We start from the raw sequence: 9,262 nt of genomic DNA on the forward strand, positions 1-9,262 counted from the left end.
AGTTTCCGGGGCTCCACCCCTCGACTCCATGGAGTCGAGGGGTGGAGCCCGCCTGCAAGCATGCAAGCATGCAGCAAGCATGCAAGCAAGCAAGCAAGCATGCTGCAAGCATGCAAGCAAGCATGCAGGGGCCCGCCTTAAGGCCCCAGCTGGTGCACCAGGGGCCTTAAGGCGGGCCCCTGCATGCTTGTCTGACCGTTGTAAAATTCCTAAAACCCCTGAACTTCTGGGGGCTCCGCCCCTGGACCCCACGCCAATTAGTTACCTGCTAGTGTCACAAATAAGGTATAATTATCGCCCCCCCCCCCCCACTCAGTGTTATTTAGGGTACGCATATGCGTGTTCCCTCCTTTTGAAACCCCCCCCCCCCCCTAAGTCTGGTGTGCAGTGGCGTAGACAGGTTCGTACACCTGGGGGGATGACTGGGCTGCCAACGCTAGTGAGGGCGCGAAGCGCCCGAGCGAGGGTGTGGGAGGGGGGTGTCCCCCCTCCCACGGTATAGCTTTTGCAATTTTGAACTTGAAATCGTGCAATCTGATGCATACTTAATGAGGTAAAATAACACACACAAGCGTGCACGCACACACACACACACACACACACATACTACGCCTTGAATGGACAGACATAACATCGACAAGATCTACACACCGTGGCATACGAATACAGAATGGACTGACACATAGTATTGCATATTGAACCACACTACGTATTTATTTATCTCTGTGAATTTTGCTGTTATACACCTCTTCAGCAAAAAAAAACCAATGTCAACTGTGTACACGCAGGTATAGTCTTTAATTGTTGTCTTGATCAGACTTGATAGGGGTATGTGGTTATGAATGAAAACAGCCTAGCTCTGTGGCAATTTGTGAATAGAACACATAAACAACAAACAAATAACGATTAAACTTTGAACAATATGTCTGTTCATTATAAAGCATAATGAATACGTACATACTATGCTTTTTTTTTACCTCAAAGAAACAGGCATAGTATCCATAGATGGATATTGGCTGGCGGCTCATTAACATACAGATACAAAAAACATAAACAGTATCACTATGATCCATGGAGTAACAATACTGCTTTGTAAGTTTGTGAAGAAATCGGAACCATAACGGCATTGCATCGTTTCAAATTAGGGCATTATTTACTTCTATTTGATCTCAGTCTTATAATAGTAATAATAGTAATAATAATAATAATAATAATAATAATAATAATAATAATATAATAATAATAATAATGATAATAATAATAATAATAATAATAATAATAATAATAATAATAATAATAATAATAATAATAATAAAAATAATACTAATACAAATAATAATGCTAATACTAATAGGTTCCTTTTATCTCGCATTTCAAGACAGGGTAAATTCACACTGCGCTTTACATGAAACAAACTTCTTTAAACATTTCAAACTTATGTCTTCATGCATCAATCAACATACTTTAAATGAATACAAAACAAAGTGCATCTTAAATAAAACAAAAATAAATAAATAGTTAACAATACAGAAAAGATGTAGCTGCTGCAAGCTTAACAACAAACTAATGTATACCAGTCAGTCCTGATATCAGTATTAGTGTAACAATAGTCATATAGTGGGAGCATGAAGTTGAACAATTCATGATTATACATAATTATATATGTTTGTTTGAATAATACTTGTTATAAAGATAGTAGTATGGTACTCTCTGTCACGAATTATTATGTATACTGTTGTATCACATTCATTTTCTATTCTGTTTTAGAATTGGCTTTCACCGTGTGAATGCGGCTAACAATAAACACAATTACAATAATGATGAGGATTATTATTATCATCATCATAATTATTATTATTATTAATATTATAATTGTTATCATTATTATTATTACTATTATTATCATCATTATGACTTATTAAGTAAGCAAATATCATTCCCCAAAACCTGGGGGGGGGGAGGGATGATTGTACATGCCATCCCCCCCCCCCCCACCTTGTGAGGTGGGGGGGGGATGCATCCCCCTCATCCTGGTGTGTAAAGTCAATTTTGTGTATGTACGAGCCGGACTTTGGGGCGTGAAAAGTACCCCTTTACCGGACATTTTGATAACACGCATGCGGTCATTCCGACCCCGGATTGGGCGGGGGGGGGGGGCGGGGCCGGGATAATTATGCTCATCTGACGTAATTAAATGCCTAAAGCCCTGAGCTTCCGGGGCTCTGCCCCCCGAACCCAACCAATGGCCCTAAGGCGGGCCCCTGGATGCTCATCTGCCGATAATTTAATGTATAAAACCCCTAGCTTCTTTGGGCTACGCCCCCTGGAGCCAACACCAATTTGTGTCCTGCCAGTGTCACAAATAAGGTATAAAAATATGCTCATCTGACGATTATTTATTTCCCAAGACCCCTGAGCTTCCGGGGGCTCCACCTCTGGACCCAACGCCAATTCGTGACCTGCCAGTGTCACGAATAAGGTTATGCTCATCTGACGATAATTTAATGTATAAAACCCCCGAGCTCCTTTAGGCTCTACCCCCTGGACCTAACACTAATGTGTGTCCTGCCAGTCACAAATACGGTATAACAATATGCTCATCTGACCGTTATTTATTGCCCAAAACCCCTGACCCCACGCCAATTCGTGACCTGCCAGTGTCACAAATAAGGTATAAAATTATGCTCATCCGACGATAATTTGATGTATAAAACCCTGAGCTTCTGAGCGTTCAAGGGGGGGGGTGCGATTTTTCCCATAGAGCGAAATATTTACCGGCACAATTTTCAAATTTCAGCACACTAAATTTCAAATTCAAATTGATTTCAAATTTGGGTCCTCACCCATAAGAAATCCTGGATCCGCGCCTGGGGTTATAAACACATTCTCATAACGGAAGACTGAAAAGACCTATACATGCGAGCGAGATCTTGAAAGTGTGAGAGAAATTGCTCTTAGTCGCTTGAAATTAGGGGCGCGATTAATGGTGAGAGGCAAAAGGGGACACTTATCAAAAGAGATACCACACTTATTAGAAAAGAAAAGGAGCACGTATCAAAATACAAAGGGTAATTAAAATGGGGCACTTCTTACGGCTACAAAAAGAGGCACTCACCAGGGATGAAAAAGGCACTTATGGTAAATGGGCATTTGTCGACGGTAAAGGGGCACCCATCAGATTTTGATAGGGGCATTTACAAGAGGAGAAAAGGGGCATTTATGAAAAGGGGAAGTGGCTCTTATTATGAAAAAAAAGAGGCACATGTTAAAATAAACGGGGCGCTTAACATAGATGAAAAGGGTTCATTATGAAAAGGGGAAGGAGCACTTTTAAGAAGGAAACAGAGCATTTATTAGAAAGGAAAATGAGCACGTGTCAAAATAAAAGGAGCAGTTATTAGAGGTGAAAAGGGACTCTTATCAGTGATGAAAAGAACACTTATCAGGAGGAGAAGGGGCACTTGTCAAAGTAAAACGAGTATCTCTCAGGTTTGAATAGGGACAATTATCGAAGGTGAATGGGGCACTTATCTTAAATGAAAATGAGTAACCGTTCTCGTACCTGAAAAGGGGCATTCATGAGAAGGGAAGGGGCTTTAAGTTAAATGGGGGCACTCATCATTAGGAAAAGGGACAATTATTAAAGGTAAAATGTGAAAATATAAGGTGCGCTTATCCGACTTAAAAAGGGGGTAGTTATCAAAAGACCGGAAGGGGCACTTCTTACAAAGGAAAAGGGGGACTTTTTAAAATAATTTGGGTACCTCTCAGATTTAAATAGGGCAATTATCAGAGGTGAAAAGGGGCACTTCTCTTACCTGAAAAAGGGCACTTACTAGTGATTAAAACGGGCACTTATGAGAATCATAGAAAATGGACACTTATTGCAAAGGAAAATGGAAACTTGTCTAATAAAATATGGCACGTGTCAAAATAAAAGGGGCACTTATCAGAGGTGAAAAGGGGAAGGAGCACTTTTACAAATTAATCGAGGCACTTTTGGGGGTACTTAACAAATTGGGGGCACTGTGCCCCCCCCCCCCCGAGGGCCGCCTCTGTGCACACTCTTTAATTGTCAAATAAAATTATTTTTCGAGGCCTTTGTTTTCTACCTGATTTTTATAGAGCACATTTACCTCCTCTAATTAGTCTGTGAATGGCCCTTTTACGAAAAAGGAAACAAATTAAATTCCTCTTCCCCTTTTTTTTACTTTGTTGAAAAGCTAAGTTGGGTCGGGGCGGTAGCTACCAGCAGTGCACAAATGTCAGAGTTGGGGTGAAATTTTCGCCCCCAAACGAAAAAGTGGGTGGGGGGGGGGCAAACGCATTTTCGCCAACCCCCCCCCCCCCCAAAAAAAAAAAAAAAAAAAAAAAAAATCAGCAATAAAGGAGTAAAAATGGTTTGTATTTTTTTAACCCCAAAGAAAATAATATAGAGATATCGACTGCTTTGACAGCCAGACCTCGAATACTAAAGCAGTTGATATGTCTTTTAAATACCGAATTAAAACAAAAATCTACCAAGAGTTTTTACCTTTAGTATCCTTTTATTGAGTAAAGATTGGTTAAAACATCACGGAAAATCTGAGACACTGTCTACACTTGAAAATGACTGAAAGTTTCAATCATTTGGGAATCGCAGACAAAAAGCACTGTGTGGTGTCCGCGCTCGCACAAAGCACACAAACCAATGGGTATCGCAGCAAAATTTTACTATTTTCATGGTAACCGGAATTTTGAGAGATCTCACTCTTGGACTTTTAACCGTTTTTTGGCATTTTACGTTTCTTTACGGGAATGGCTAAAATCACGTCTCCAATTTCGACCAATCAGATGGCCGGATTTCTAAAGTGAGTTAAATAAAATATGATAAAACCTGAAATGAATCACATAAAAACTATAGTCCATGCAAAGAAAAGGAAAGTAAACAGGAATTAAATTTCCTAAACATTCCGCATGCCCCTAAAATTTATCAATGGAGGATTTAATAATACAGCGATACGCGCATATCGTGGAAATATTGTGAGAGGATGCTGGGAAAGCCTTTTTTTTAATAAATTAAACGGATGAGAAGAGAGTCATAAGCCCCTTGTCACTGGCGTACTGATGGGGGCAGTCACGAATCCAGGGGGCCGGGATGCGTCATTTTTTTCTGCGGCACAGATTGGGGCTTTTTTGTAAGGAGGTCTTGATTTGACCCTAACCCTAACCAGGCGCGCCGGAAGCAGTTTGGGATTGGGGGGGGGGGCAAACATTCCAGGGGGCTCACCTTCCAGGGACAGTGACCAGTGACGTAATGAGAAAAAAAGTTCGGAAGTTAGGGGGGGCAGACGAAAAATCTGCATCACCACCAGTCTTACTCGTTACATGCAGGTTCCGCGGAACGTTTTTCAAAGTGGAGTATTATCGATCAGTTAGAGCGTAAATTGGCGTGGGGTCCAGGGCATAAGCCTCGGCAGGGGGTCAAGGGGCTGAGCCCCCGGAAGCTCAGGTGTTTAAGGTATTTAATTACGGTTAGATGAGCATCCAGGGGCCGTCTTAGGGCCCTTGGTGGGGTCCAGGGGGCAAAGCCCCCGGTAGCTCAGGGGCCTTAGGGGCCCTTGGTGGGGTCCAGGGGGCAGAGCCAAAGGAAGCTCAGGGGTTTTAGGTATTTAATTAAGGTCAGATGAGCATCCAGGAGGTCGCCTTAGGGCCCTTGGAGGGGTCCAGGTGGCAGAGCCCCAGAAGCTCAGGGGTTTGAGGTATTTAATAACGGTCAGATGTGCATCCAGGGGCCCTCCTTAGGGCCCTTGATGGGGTTCCAGGGGGCAGAGCTACCGGAAGCTCAGGGGTGTAAGGTATTTAATTACGGTCAGATGAGCATCCAGGGGCAGAGCCCCCGGAAGCTCAGGGGTTTTAGGTATTTAATTACAGTCACGTGAGCATCCAGGGGCCCGCCTTAGAGCCCTTGGTGGGTTCCAGGGGGCAGAGCCCCTGGAACCTCGGGGGTTCGAGGTATTTATTTACGGTCAGATGAGCATCCAGGGGGCCGCTTTAGGTCCCTTGGTGGGGTCCGGGGCGGAGCCCCCGTAAGCCCTGGGGTTTTAAGCATTTAATTACGGTCAGATGAGCATTTTTTTATACCTAATTTGTGACATTGGCAGGTCACTTATTTTTTTTCTCCGTCTTTCTTTCTTTTTCTCTTTAACATACAGCCACTTTGCAGACCATGACATAAAGGCTTCTAAATAAGCGTATTTTCGCCTGACTGTAATTTGGGAATTTCTTATTTTCCAACAAACGTATAAAAGTTATGACTTACAAAAAAATGGAGATAAAAATGCCGGAAAATCATGTCACATCATCAAAATGTGTAAATCACTTGTTTCGAATAAGAAATACACCACCCCCCCCCTCCCCTATCAGTACGCCAGCGTTCAGGGGCTCATGTCTTCTCACCCCTATAACAAAAAAAACGGACACGCTTTCCCATTCTCGCACAATATGTCCACGATATGCGCGTATCGCTATTATAGAGACCTCCATTGATAAATACCGTATAGGTGTCATGCGCAATGTTTATGAAATTTAATTCCTGTGAACTTTCCTTTTACTTTGAATGGAATTGTATATGTGATTTAATTCAGGTTTTTATTATTGTTACGTTCTTTTGGATTAAAAATACAAACCATGTTTACTCCTTTACTGTTTTTTTTTTTTTGGAGGGGGGGGGGCGTTTTGGGGGACAAAAATGCCTTTTTGCCCCCCCCCCCCCCCCCCACTTTTTTGACTGGGGGGCAACTGCCCCCCTCCCTGCCCCCACTTCCGGCGCCTATGACCCTAACCCTAACCCAATGACTCAATAAAATACATTTGGATATTTTGATTCATTTTGTACTGGCTATCCGTATTACAGTCGGCCCGTGTTGTGTTGTGTGTGTTATAGTAGAGTACCTATATGTACTCTATGTTATAGGTAAGAGCCCTGCCCTCTCTCGTTGTCTCCCTTCTTTCCCTGTCCATTTCACTCCTTCTATGTTATGTTTAATTGGTATATGTATTTGTGCATTCCTTTATTATTGATATACTATTTTTGCAACTATAAGTTATAGGGGGCTGCAATCTACAAGCCTAGCTTTTCAGCAGTCCCCTCCATGACCAACCTGTTTTATATGCCTATTGTACACTGGACCAATTACAAATATATTGTTAAGTTTCATTGTTTTACTATGTACAATGCAATCCCATGCACTTTATTTATTTTGTTGGAAATGGAAATGAAAACCCTAACCCTAAACTTTCCCAGAGGCTCAACATGCACCTAACCCCAATCTGTGCCGAAGAAAAAAATAATGCGGCCGGGATCCCCCCCCCCCCCCCCCCCCCGCTTATTCACCGTCTGGCTGTTTCACCGCTCAATATTTTCTCACGAATTGGGCCCCCTCTTTGGCCCCATCCCCTGCCGCTGGCTGGATCTGCCCCTATCAGGAAAAATGAGCCAGGAATAACAAAGTTCTGTTTGTTTAGAGTAATGCTTGCATTTCCATAATTTGATTAAACGAAATCGTTTTCAATGGCTGCCTGCTGTAGCAACAAAGAGAGTTGACAAAAGACTTAACTCCGTTTTGTTGACGTTCAGCCATGCACAAAGAAGACGAAAGACTTGATGCATGGCTGACCGTCAACGAAACGGATTTAAGTCTTTTGTCAACTCTATTTGTTGCTACGGCAGGCCATGCAGGCGCGGATTCAGGATTTCTTAGGGGGGGGGGCCCAAATTTGAAATTATGCTAGCCAAATATTGGTACGCAATGGTGACACCGGCAGTGGCAAAAACGTTTGGAGGGGGGGGGGTGGACAACAAAATCCCCATTACCCCACTCTTACATGCTGAACGTTTCTCGGCGGGGGTCACGGGGTGGAGCCTCTAGAAGCAGGGGTAGAGGCATTTAATTACCGTCAGATGAGCATAAGTTGATACCTTATTTGTGACACTAGCAGGTCACAATTTGACGTGGGGTCCAGGGAGCGAAGCCCCCGGAAGCTCAGGGAGTAGAGGCATTTAATTACCGTCAGATGAGCATAAGTTGATACCTTATTTGTGACACTAGCAGGTCACAATTTGACGTGGGGTCCAGGGAGCGAAGCCCCCGGAAGTTCAGGGGTTTGGGGCAATAATTTATGGTCAGATGAGCATATTTTTATACCTTATTTGTGACGCTGGCAGGTCAGGAATTGACGTAGGGTCCAGAGGGCGGAGCCCCCGGAGGCTCAGGGTGGGGGGGGGGTGGGAGGGGGGGGGGTACTCAATAGACTACGGTCATATGAGCATCCAGGGGACCGATCAGGGGAATGGTTGGGGGCAGGGGGCAGGGCTCCGGAAGCTCAGGGCTTTAGGCATTTAATTACGTCAGATGAGCATTATTATTACCTTATTTGTGACACTGGCAGGTCAGGGGCCCCCAGAAGCTCAGGGTTTTAGGCATTTTATAACGGTCAGACAAGCATGCAGGGGCCCGCTTCAGGGCTCCTGGTGGGGTCGAGGGGCGGACCCACGGAAACCAATGGGTTTTAGGCATTTATAACGGTTAGATGAACATATTATAGGGTCCTGGGGGCGGAGCCCCCAGGAGCCAAAAGGTTTAAGGCATTAAATTAACGTCAGATGAGCATCCAGGTGCCTGAATTTTGGCCCTAGGTGAAATCTAGGGGGCAGAGCCCCGGGAAGCTTAGGTTTTCTAAGGCATTTAATCACTTTTTTGGGGGGCCTCGGAAATTGGAAAATTAGGTCGTCAGATATTTCGTTCAATCGCTTTTTTTTTCCTTCTTTTTTTTTGCCAAGGGGGAAGCCGGCCAGACTTTTGGCCCTAGGTGAAATCTAGGGGGCAGAGCCCCGGGAAGCACAGAGGTTCTAAGGTATTTAATCACTTTTTTTTTTTGGCCTCGGAAATTGGAAAATTAGGTCGTCAGATATTTCGTTTAATGTTTTTTTTTTCCCTTCTTTTTTTTGCCCCTCCGGACCCCCCCCCCCCCCCCCCCCCCCACTGGATCCGCCACTGCGGCAGGCGCAGCCAGTGAAAAAGATCTCGTTTAATCAAATTATGGAAATGCAAGCATTACTTTAAACAAACAAAACTTTGTTATTCCTGGCTCATTTTTTCCTGATGGGGTGCCTTTGAACAGGCACGTAGCCAGAGTTTGCCCCCCGTGCCCCCGTGCCCCCCCCCCCCCCGTGGCTATGTGCCTGCCTATGAAAGGGCAAAAATTGAACTTTCTACACATT

This window comes from Strongylocentrotus purpuratus, unplaced genomic scaffold, assembly GCF_000002235.5.
Source record: "Strongylocentrotus purpuratus isolate Spur 01 unplaced genomic scaffold, Spur_5.0 spur5_scaffold_4, whole genome shotgun sequence".
Lineage (NCBI taxonomy): Eukaryota > Metazoa > Echinodermata > Echinoidea > Camarodonta > Strongylocentrotidae > Strongylocentrotus > Strongylocentrotus purpuratus.